This window comes from Calypte anna, chromosome W (genome assembly GCF_003957555.1).
Source record: "Calypte anna isolate BGI_N300 chromosome W, bCalAnn1_v1.p, whole genome shotgun sequence".
Lineage (NCBI taxonomy): Eukaryota > Metazoa > Chordata > Aves > Apodiformes > Trochilidae > Calypte > Calypte anna.
The window spans coordinates 9,645,515-9,658,079 of NC_044276.1; positions in this window are offsets into that span (position 1 = coordinate 9,645,515).

A 12,565-nucleotide genomic window follows, 5' to 3' on the forward strand; every position below is an offset into this window, starting at 1 on the left:
AATACCAGGGAATACGATGTGGCAGTTCGTGAAAGCAGAGCACGAGAAAGCCCATTGGGGTTTAGACCCGCTATATCAGTATCTGCAGGCTCGGGTAGCGGGACCAAAATTGTTTACCACTGTAAAACATGTCACATCCCAGTGTGAGAGATGCCTGAAGAACAACCCGAACACAGGAACTAGGATACACCAAGGAGCCATAAATCGAGGTAAATTCCCAGGTGAGGTATGGCAAATTGACTTCTCTGAACTCCCAAGAAAAGGAGGGTTTCGATATTTGTTAGTGTTAACTGATACATTTTCTGGGTGGCCTGAAGCATTCCCTTGCAGAACGAACAAGGAAAGAGAAGTGACTAAAGTGTTATTGAATGAAATCATTCCACGGTTTGGGGTACCGAAGAGTATTTCCTCGGATAGAGGTACACATTTCTGTGCAAAAGTGGTAAGAGCAATAAGCAAAGCGTTACAGATTAAATGGCAATTACATACGCCTTACCGTCCACAGGCTAGTGGGCAAGTGGAAAAGATGAATCATCTCATCAAACAGCAGATTGCCAAAATATGCCAGGAGACTAATTGGCAGTGGTATCAAGCTTTGCCTATTGCTCTGCTTAGGCTGAGAGTCAAACCAAGGTCAAAAGAAAGGTTAAGCCCATTTGAAATTCTATATGGCAGACCCTACGCTATGCAAACTGTAAATGGGGACGCTGTAGATCAAATAGGTAATCAGTATATCTATGACTATGTGATTATGGTGGGGAAGCAATTTGACAAAAATGCTACGGTGGTAATTGATCACCAACCTAAACAACCTGACTGTAAGTTGCATCCGTTTAATCCCGGTGATTGGGTGTATGTTAAGAATCTCTTAGGAAAACCCCTACAAGAGAAGTGGGAGGGACCTTTCCAAGTGCTGCTGACCACCTTCACCGCGGTCCGGATCAAGGAGCGACCTACGTGGATCCATTACTCACGGGTCAAGAAAGCACCGGAGAGTAAACAAGAGGAGTAGACACCATGACCCGGACTCCACTTCAGACCTCTACCATCCTGATCATTGGACACTTGATAAGTATAGTTCTTCCCCAAAACCCTGCCCCAATGGACCCATGGTCTAACGCACATCAGTGTATCCATCCGGAGTCGGACAGGGGCCCGAAAGGACCATATTTTGAGGTTTATGCCCTACGTAATAATCAGCCATACGCGAGAGAAGTATGGCATCAGCCCAGCATACTAGCATATAAGGGGGACCAAATCCAAGTTGGGTGTCAAGAGCTTGACTCAGTAGGAGAAACCAGGCGGCTAGTACTAACAATCCAGCCCCTGGCGGAAGAGTCCGAACATGACTTAATCACCTTTAGTCCAGTGAAAATGGGCAAACCTACGATCTGGCGTCAGCAAAAGGGCCCAATTTCATGTCAGTGGAGTGACTTCAGGGAAGATCCACCTGGATCGCAACCTCGGAATTCAGTAATTTATAGGGAGGATGCGCTTGGGGAATTACATCCCCAGAATATAACCTTTAATCCTCACCCCCTTCTCGTACCCGCAGGAAAGATTGTAGCATCCAATGGTCCTAAGGAAGGGAAAGCCTGGTGTGAGCTAGTATTTAGGTTGGATCAGTCGGTGCAGTTCACATGTGAAAGGGAGTTGAAAACACTGGAGCGAGGTTTTAATTTCCCTAGGCGTGCTGTTGGGTATAAGATTGCACTACCGGGAGACATGGTTCCATTGTACCCGAATCTAGACTTGCCCCAGGAAACTACTCCACCAATTGAATGTAGAAAAATACATAACTTAACCTTTATAGGGCCCCAGGTGATAAGGAGATCAAACGAACTAAAACTACTACTAGACCCCACGTATTCTTTGAAAAAGGTGCAGATGAATATCCAGACCAATATCACCCACCTACAAGAGGATTGTCAGCCATTTATACAACAGAGCCTTAAAGGTTGGAATGCATGGCTAGCAACTAGGTCCTATCATAGACGAACACAAAGGGATATCAGTGGGTGGGTTGGCACTGGATTTGGAATATTGAATACCATAGATCAGGAGGTGTTGGTAAACAAATTGAGTACAGTTACCTCTAACTTAGGAAAACTAAAAGTGCCCCTGAGCTCATCCATGCTTACATTAGCAGAAACACAATCACTGGTAGCTAGATTATTAACCCTGGTAGCGAACCATACTGAAGAAGATTTCATTAAAATTGCCGGCTATACAGGAGACATTAGCAAAGAAATTGCGCTTGCCATCCAATGCGTACAGACACAACAGTGGGTGCAATCGGTGGCGGCAGGAATAATGAGAGAAGGAATGTCAGGGACGTTGCCCCAGGAAGTAAGGGAAACTATATTGAAGGATAGTCACACTACGCAATTTGAAAGGGACCATCAAGCCTGGTGGCAATTAGTAAATTTCACTTACGTGCCACAACATGAGCACATTGAGGCCTACGTTCTCACCATTGGGGCTGCAGAAGAGAAGGCGATTTTCCCTATCCTTACCCTAGGGACGGTACATCAGAATGTCCTTGTTAGGCCAGTGGATCATAATGTCTGGGCGAGCTATGACAACGCTAAAAACAAGTGGCAGTCTGTTAGTACAGAAGCATGTATTCCTAGGGGGCAATTAGGTTACATTTGCGAAAATGCTATAGTAGAAGCAGAGGATTTATGCTTAGATACTGAAAATAGTGTATGCACTTTCGAAATGCTTTCACACAATAGAGTACGGTCGCAAGTCTACTATATAGGGAATGGATGTGCCTGTGTCAGAACAGCTTGCAGTAACGTAACTGTAGATAGTTGCCAAGAGGAAACTAACAATACTAACTTCTGTGTGTGTAATTTTACCAGGATCATAGGTTGCGATTTTAACTACACCGCCCCCGTAACCACTCAGCAGCTAATTAATGCAGAGTACGACTTGTACCACGAGCTGCCAAAATTACAGATAGGTATGGATGTTGAGGTTCTCAAGGCGATGCTTGTGCATCCGGAAGTAGAGAGACTGGTGCAAAGGGTAAACCAAACAGCTAAGCGCACGGTCCTGCAGGTGGAACACAACTCAGAAAAAATAACAAAGGTATTGACTGAAGTAGAACAAGTAGGGCAACATCACTGGTGGGACATTTTTACAGGATTCTCCCCGACAGCAACACAGGTTTTCCACTACCTGGTGCACCCGATACTAATTATAACTATAGCAATGCTTTTACTAACCCTTATGAACTTATGCTTGTGGTGGAAGCTAAAATCCATGATGAAAAGGATTCAAATGATTTGGGCAATGGTACGGGCGTATCAACGCCCCTTAGGATTAGAACTTGACGAAAGAATTCGTAAGTTATAAGAAAAGGAGGGAAATGAAGCCCCTAAAACAGTTACTTTCAAGAGATAATGGGTTAAAGCATAGGATATAGAGCATCTGGAGAAAACTCAGCGTTTAGGAAAACCACATAGAGCAATAAATTAGTTAGGGAATGGAACACAGTGGCAGGGAAGAGAGATAGGAACAGGCAGTGATAGAGCTCAGCGCATTTCAGAACCAACGAGGTCGGCTTGACCCAAAGGCCTCTGCCAAGCTATGGGGGCCAAGCCAAGTACATCGGAGATTGCCCAAATTAGGAAGAAGTTCAAAAGTTTAAAGGAGGAAGACTCACGGGACGCCCCCTGCCAATGATGAAGGCAACCGGAACGACCACCAAGATGCTCCTCAAAAGAAAGGCTCCACCCTACACCCCGCCTATACCACGCCTCTATATACATATGCATGATTATGTATGTACTATGATGTAATTCTGTAATCAAAATGTATAAAAAGGCTTGCATTTGTCACGGGAATTCAGAAATCCCCTTGCGATTTCTCCGGCGCGCGTCGTTAATAAAATACCTCCTGCCTATTTGACTCAAACCAAGTCTTTGAGGCAGTTTATTCTCGCCTTTTGGGGCAAATTCGGCATCAGATCATCCTCAGTGCAATCACAGCACCTGCAGGATGGACTGGGGATCAGACCCAGCCAGCACGGGTTTAGGAAGGGCAGGTCCTGTCTGACCAACCTGATCTCCTTTTATGATCAGGTGACCCGACTGGTGGATGAGGGGAAGGCTGTGGATGTGGTCTACCTGGACGTCAGCAAAGCGTTTGACACCGTCTCCCACAGCATCCTCCTGAGAAAGCTGGCTGCCCACAGCTTGGACAGGCGTACTCTGCACTGGGTTAAGAATTGGCTGGAGGGCCAGGCCCAGAGAGTGGTGCTGAACGGGGCTGCATCCAGTTGGCGGTCGTCACCAGCGGTGTCCCCAGGGATCAGTGCTGGGCCCAGTTCTGTTCAATATCTTCATTGATGGTTTAGATGAGGGGATTGAGTCCATCATCAGGAAGTCTGCTGATGACACCAAGCTGGGGAGAAGTGTTGATCAGCTGGAAGGGAGGAGGATTCTGCAGAAGGACCTGGACAGACTGGAGAGATGGGCTGACTCCAATGGGATGAGCTTCAACAAGGCCAAGTGCCGGGTCCTGCACTTTGGCCACAACAACCCCATGCAGCGCTACAGGCTGGGGACAGAGTGGCTGGAGAGCAGCCAGGCAGAAAGGGACCTGGGAGTCTGCATTGACAAGAAACTGAACATGAGCCAGCAGTGTGCCCAGGTGGCCAAGAAGGCCAATGGCATCCTGGCCTGGATCAGAAACAGCGTCACCAGCAGGTCCAAGGAGGTGATTCTTCCCCTGTACTCAGCCCTGGTAAGGCCACACCTCGAGTACTGTGTTCAGTTCTGGGCCCCTCAGTTCAAGAAGGATATTGAGGTCCTCGAACAGGTCCAAAGGAGGGCAACCAAGCTGGTGAAGGGACTTGAACACAGATCCTATGAGGAGAGGCTGAGGGAGCTGGGGCTGTTCAGCCTGAAGAAGAGGAGGCTCAGGGGAGACCTCATTGCTCTCTACAACTACCTGAAAGGAGGGTGTAGCCAGGCGGGGATTGGTCTCTTTTCCTAGGCAACTCTCAGTAAGACAAGAGGGCATGGTCTTAAATTGTGCCGGGGGAAGTTCAGATTGGATATTAGAAAGAATTTTTTCACGGAAAGGGTGATCAGACATTGGAACGGGCTGCCTGGGGAGGTGGTGGACTCTTCGTCCCTGGAGACATTTAAAAAGCGACTCGATATGGCACTCAGTGCCATAGTCTAGTGACTGTGGCGGTAGTTGATCAAGGGTTTGACTCGATGATCTCTGAGGTCCCTTCCAACCGAGCCTATTCTATGATTCTATGAATACAAAATGCCCAGTTAATATTTTAACCTTTTGCTCATTTCTGGACCAGGTGGGAAGTGAAATGAGTACCATTACCAGTCTGAATAATGGTACGTTTAGGTGAAATTCAAAAAATGTTTTTCAGGAAAGATACCGTATTTTCTCCATTTGCTTTTGCATAAGATTCTGCACAAGTTAACCCAGAGATAACTTCCACAATTACAATAACATACTGTTTATTTCCTGACCTTCAGAAGGGTCCTATATAATCTATTTGCCAAGTAGACCACAATGTTTTACCATCTCTGAGATGTAAATTGTCAGCAGTCAGAGGATGTTCTCCCAATCGAATTTTACACAAATCACATAAGGAAATTATGGTTTCACATTGTTCTCGTGATACAGACCAACCACGAGATTCTTTATACAAATCAAAAATACCTGAATGGCCTCCCTTGCAATGAAGCCATTCTAGTAATTTTCCCCATTCTTGGACTTCACCTTGATTGAGAGTATCTCTGATTTCAATGACATTAATTCTTGCCAATTCATCAACTTGGTTATTATATTTCCTGGCTTCATTTTGTAAATTAGATTGGTGAGAAGGTATCCAGCCTACATAAAAATTGGGATTTTGTTTAGCAATTTGTAGTATTTCCTTCCACTTGTCTGTATGCCATACAGGCACTCTATTAATTTCCCAGTTATTATTTTCCCAAAATGTCACCCATTCTACACAGCCTTTAAAGACAGCAAAAGAATCTGTACAGATATATACAGGTTCCTTAGTGGCTTCGGATCTGGGTTCGGATTAACTCTTCGTCTCCCGGTAGTTTAAGGGAAACTTTAGCTGTCTTTTGCAACACAGAGGTTCCCAAAGCACCACTAACAAATATTGGTTTGAGTGAATATTTAATACCACATTTTTTGGCTACATCAGATTTTAACGTGGAGATCTGTGCCCCTGTGTCCACTACAAATGTGACAGGGTAGCATTTTGGCCAAACAGCGCATATAAGTTCCAAATCTCCATTTTTATTCAAGACCAATTTTAGCACATTTTGCCAGTCTTTTGGAGGACTTGATATTTTTGGATTTGATTGTTCATTACTTTTGGACCAATCATTTTGATTTGTAGGGATTGTTTCCCAGGGTTTATTCAGGGGTCAGTAGAATTTACTGAACTGGGATCAGGGTCTGTCTCCTCTCTCTGCTGTCTTTTTACTTTCTTTTTAGTAGCAGAGAGAGGGCCTTTTAGTTTCCCGAATTATGGTAATTTCCAGATCTTTCCCCTGAATGTGACCTGGCAGGCCATCCCTCTACTAAGGCTTTTAGATGGCCATAGGTAAAATTGTGAGTCAACAGTGAAGGGGGAATGCCTTTTCGCTTAGCTTCCTCTTTAAGCTTTGCAAAAGGTCCCAATTCACCTGGTGGTGAATTATTTCTGTCTCGAGTGGGCCTATTTGGACGTGGAGTATTAGTAATAATATTATAATTATTATTATTATTTCTGTAATTGTTATTTCTTCGTCTGCCTCCTCTATTTGCAACTGTCCAGTCACCCCGTGATTCCTCCTGCTGGTGGGGAGGAATTTGGGGAGGCCTGGCAGCTGCAGTGGCATACATCAATTTTTTATTATCATTATATTTGCTGGGGTTTGAAGAATTCTTACAGATGTAGAATCAGCTTTGGGTGCCACATATTTGCATCCAAATTCTGTCAATTCAGTAAGCAGATCGGACCAAGTATAGTCTGTGCCTATAGCGAATTTCTATTTGACTTTTCGATTCTAGCCTTGATCTGTAGGGCTAGATTTTGCAGTTGCGTAGGTAACCTTCTGATGAGAATATCCATCCTCTCAGGTTTTACCTTTAGCATAAGTGGGTCCTCCTGGTTTCTCACCAGAGCATGGTCATAAATCATTTGGATCACACTGGCTTTATGAACATTGTCCAGTAGCTGGGTGAGACCCCCTCACAATACATGGGTTCTCCCCTAGCTATGGGGTCAGTGAAGCCCACATTATAAGCAGCTTGTTGATCAGGGACCATGGAGCTCTGGAATTACCAGTGATCAACATAACTCCAGGACCCTAGTGGCCTGACACTTCTTTTTCTGATAATAGTATGTGGTCTCCACTGGAAGATGAAACCCTTACCACATAGTCTATATCAGTTTCCAAAGGTAATCTGCCAAGTTGTCTTTTTAATTGGGTCAGTTCCAGAGGAGAGTATGGAAATTCTTTATGAGTAACTTGCTCCCATCCGGTATCTAGCTCACGTGTATGTTCTGCTCTAATTACAGGACGCAGACGCTTATGTGTTACAGGCATGCTTTCATCTTCTGAACTATCAGAAGTCTCATGACAGGAGGAAGATTGAGTAGAGGACTTCTCGCTCATTACAGCGAGCTGCTGGACCTTTTTCTCCAATTTATCAAATTTTTTAGCCCCAGTTTTTATAAATGTGCTGACCCATTTGCATAATTCAGCCATTTCTCCCTCGGACAGGTTAACAGCCTGAGGGGAATGCCTGTTTGCGTGATGGCAGCTTCGGCTGTGGCTTTGATTTTAAAATGAAGAGTCTTCTTTTCCCCTTTTTGGGTGCAAAATGCACCGTTTTTTTACGGGTCTTTCAGGAGACACATACTCTCCATCATCCGATGTATATTCAGACGCAGATGTAGTGCCTTCCAGAATCGGACCAAGTGCAGCACTGATTTCAGAATTTGGCTCCCCGGAGTCCTCAGCTTCGTCAATGGTTTTTAGGAGGTCCCCAAATTCTACAAACATGCCACTTTCAAGATTTTCTAATCTTTGGCGCATTTCTTCTTTCTCCTGCCAAATTATAGCGGCTAGGATAAAAAAGGCACGAGCGTTGAAAAAGTCTACCCTGTGTTTTTTCACACGTTTTTTGGAATCTTTGTCCAGAGCAGAAGGATTGTCTAAAATTTTTACAGATTTAGCAAGGGCGGTAAAGTCACCATTCTTATAATTTGTGTAAATTAAATGTAAAGAGTATCCTTCGGGATATAATTATGAGTTGTTAGGTGGTCCCAGAAAGGATGAACAAGAGCATATTCACGGAATTCTTCCTCCTTATAGAAGGAAACAGTCTGGTTTTTACCTCCACTGGAGCTGGCAGAACAAGCTATGGCCTCCATTTGTATTTACTTTGGCTTTAAATTATTTTAAATTTGTTTACGAGTTAGTTTTGCAATTCAGGCATCAAACTAAAAGCAGGCTCTGATATTGTTCCTCGATTTTATCCTGTCCGTGATGCCAATAAAAATATTACTATCCAAGTTATTATTTATATTTTGATTGTGAGGAAAATTCAGCCACTACTTATAGACGACGCGTGAATTTACAAAAATAAAAAGGCTTTAGGATTTAAACAAGTTACAAGGATTTATTTAGGGCAGAAAACGATAACACCACCTTCAAAACAGGGAAAACCGGTTTGCCCGCAGAAAATCTTTGCAGAAATTAGTCACCTTGGAGAGAGAGTCATTAAGGTAAAAGAAAAGAACAAAGAGGTTTTTCACCGTCTGCGTTGGACCTGGCTCAGGCTGGAGTTACTTCTGGGTTCTCCGCTGTTCGATCCTCCGCTGTGTCTGCCTCATGGCTGGAAAGCAAAGTGCAGAGAGAAGGGGGCGTCTAGAAGAAAGCTGCCACCTTTTCTTTTTTTCCTAGGGTTTTTTATACAGCAAAAAGAAAGACGGGTCCCTTTTTTGCATATATCCCTAAAATACAGATTTCCAGACTTCCCGGAGATGAGTCATCCTTATCTTTTTGTCTTTTGGTGTCCTGCTACTTTCATTGTTTTTGTCTCTACCATGCACAAGGAGGCAACTTGACAAGCAATCTTATCTTTTAGGTGTCTGTCAGGCATACGGTGAGATAAACATATGTTAATTGACATAATGTTGCAGCCAGAGAAGAAAAAAAAAGGTGATTCGAGAGACATATTTTAATTCAAGGTGTTTATATCAAGTGACCACTGAAAATTTTGGCTGGCCCTGACCCTCAAATCGAACCCTACCCACAGCACTACCCACAATCAGGCTACGGCTTTGCATTTTACAACAAACCTCGAATATACAAACTTTAGGCAGCCACTCTCCACTGTTGTTCAATAGGCCTCCCTAAACTCCGAACGAACAGGACTGACAAACAAATGCAAAGAGTGACCACTGAAAACTTTCGCAGGCCCTAACCCTCACTTGGAACCCTACCCTACAGCACCACCAACAATCGAGCTACGACTTTGCGTTTTACCACAAACCTCGAATATACCAGCCCTCGGTGGCCATTCTCCACTATTGCTCAATAGGCCTTCCACAACTCGCAAAGAACGGGACTTGAAAACAAATGCAAAGAGCGACCACTGAAAACTTTGGCTGGCCCTAACCCTCACATGGAACCCTACCCACAGCACCACCAACAATCGGGCTACGGCTTTGCGTGTTACCACAAACTCGATATACCAGCCCTTGGCGGCCACTCTCCACTGTTGCTCAAGCCTCCCAAAACTCCCAACGAAGGGAAGTGCAAACAAATGCAAAGAGTGACCACTGAAAACTTTGGTGGCCCTAACCCTTACATGGAACCCTACCCAAAGCACCACCAACAATTGGGCTATGGCTTTGCGTTTTATCACAGACCTTGAATATACCAGCCCTAGACGGCCACTTTTGACTGTTTCTCAATAGACCTCCAAAAACTCCCAACAAACGGAACTGGCAAACAAATGCAAACAGTGAACACTGAAAACTTTGGCTGGCCCTAACCCTCACATGGAACCCTACCCACAGCACCACCAACAATCGGCTACGGCTTTGCTTTTTGCAACAAACCTCGAATATACCAGCCCTTGGTGGCCACTCTCCACTGTTGCTCAATAGGCCTCCCAAAACTCCCAACAAATGGGACTGGAAAAACAAATGCAAAGAGTGACAACTGAAACTTTGACTGGCCCTTCCTGTAGTGAAATGAATAACCACGTGCCACTAATTGCCAGGGAGTGGGCATGAGCTTGTGTTAAGCCCACCTGTGCCTGATTAGGGCGGGCCCCCACTGCGCATGACCAGGATTAGGGGGCCAATAAAAGGTGAGGGTCAAACTCATAGTCTCAGCTCACTCCTGAGCAAGTCAGCAGAGTGGCTGCTTTCGGAGTAATACTTTCTATCCAGGTTAGTCAACCCTGAGGGCAATAGACTCAGCGCACTATGCGTGAGTTTCTGCTGGAACACTGCTTGGACCTTGGAGCGCCGTGCCCTAGAAGAGGTTTTCTTTGCAATATCTGGTGGAGAATGTGGGCATAGACCTCGATCTAGCCCCCGCTCAGATGAATCAGAAAAAAGGGAGCCAGTTCGGCGCAAACTAACATTAGCAGAAAACCCAAGGAGTCGGGTAAGAAGATCCACTATCTTTCCTTCTCTACCACTGATTGACCAAGGAAAAAGGAAAGATGGGATTGTCAGCAAGCACCCCTGTTAATTAGAAGCTGGTGACACTGGCGAAGGAGCAAGAACTCTCCTCCTCCCCGTCCTCTGTGGCCGCATAAGAACTTTGGCATGAGGTCAGTGACCTGTTGGGAAACCTCCATACTCAAGAAATGTATAAAAACATAATCGGATTAGGCGGTACATGGGGAATGGTGATAAATGCCCTAAAAGAAGTAAAAGCCGAGGCGGAAGCTGCTGTCACCGCCATTGCAGCGCTTCCGCCAAGCGCTAGCGTTGATACTACAGCACCACCATCAGAAGCAGGATTCGATGTTGTCCTCAAAGCGCCTCCGCTACTCACCCCTCTTCCTGAGGGTGGAAAAACCCGGAAGGCTATTTTAGGACTAAGGGACAACGGCCTTGCCATTAAGGGCATGACAGGAAAGTCGCACCATTCTATAGCCGAGTTTCTATCAGACATCGGGCCGGAGGAAGAAGAAGCACCTGCTCCGAGCACCGAAAGAAACGTACAAAAGAATGCAAAGATGCCGACAGCACATGCCCCAGATGGGCAGCCCCAGTTGCTGCTTGAAACCACCCTACTGCCACCTCCCAGCTCAGAAAAAGAGCATGGGAAAGAAGCGGCCACCCCACCAGCTGCACCCATCGGCCTGGAGGACAAAATAAAAGCCCTCCTTGAACAAACAAATCAGGCCGTGAAATGGACACACCCTGCCACGACCAGATCATTAATGGACAATGATGCATCATCCAGCAGCTCAAACTGAATAACCTTGCTGAATTTGCGCATTTGGACATCGTATACTTTTGAACTTCATATATTTTTTGTGTTCCTTTTCAAAAAAAAAAAAAAAAGGGGGGGGAATGTAGTGAAATGAGGCAACCAGGTGCCACTAATTGCCAGGTAGTGGGCATGAGCTTGTGCTAAGCCCACCTGTGCCTGATTAAGGCAGGCCCTAACTGCGCAATGAGCAGGATTAGAGGGCAAATAAAAGGTGAGTTCAAAACAGGGCTCAGCTCACTCCTGAGCAAGGCAGCAGAGAGGTTAGCTGCTTTAGGAGCAATAGCACTGAGCCAGGCTAGTCAACCCTGAGGGCAATAGAGTCGGAGCACTATTTGTGAGTTTCTGGTGGAATACCTGGTTGGACCTTGGAGCACCGCGCCCTTAAAGAGGTTCATCTGGCAACATCAATGCTTTATTAATAAGCAAAACATGAAAACCCTTGGCTTCAGAGCCACCTTTACAGAGCCTTTGCCTCCCTGCAAATATGGCCTCTAGTGATCTGCATTAACAAGGCCATGGAGAGGCTCTGGAAGCAATGGCCCTCAGTGGGGCCACTCAATGCTTCAAGGTACTTTCAGGTTCCATTCTGACTTCTGGAGCACTTTGTTCATTCATCTCTCAGCACCTGAGGATCATGGACTCAGCACCAAACACACCCTGGGGCTCATTGAAATACAGAATTAGATAAAGAGCCATGGCTCTCCATGGGATATTCTTCACATCTTCAAGACTTTTACAGCTAATTGGAGAGGTTTTCACATTGTAGAAAGGAGGAAAATTTGATACTGTGCTTAATGAAAACTGTTTCTGGTACTTTTTGGGTTTATGTTACTTTTTTAAATATATTTTAACAGATCATCTCATAATTTTCATTTAAGACAAGCGGTGACAGAGGTTCCCTGAGGTCTGACACTGTGTGGACACCTTTATTGCTGATCTCCACAGCCCTACCATTTCTGTCATGTCCCACCTGGGACTTCCATCTCTGGTCCTTGCATCAGACTTCTCCACTCCTCTCCTCTCTGCAGTGGAGGTTACAGCTCCACTGC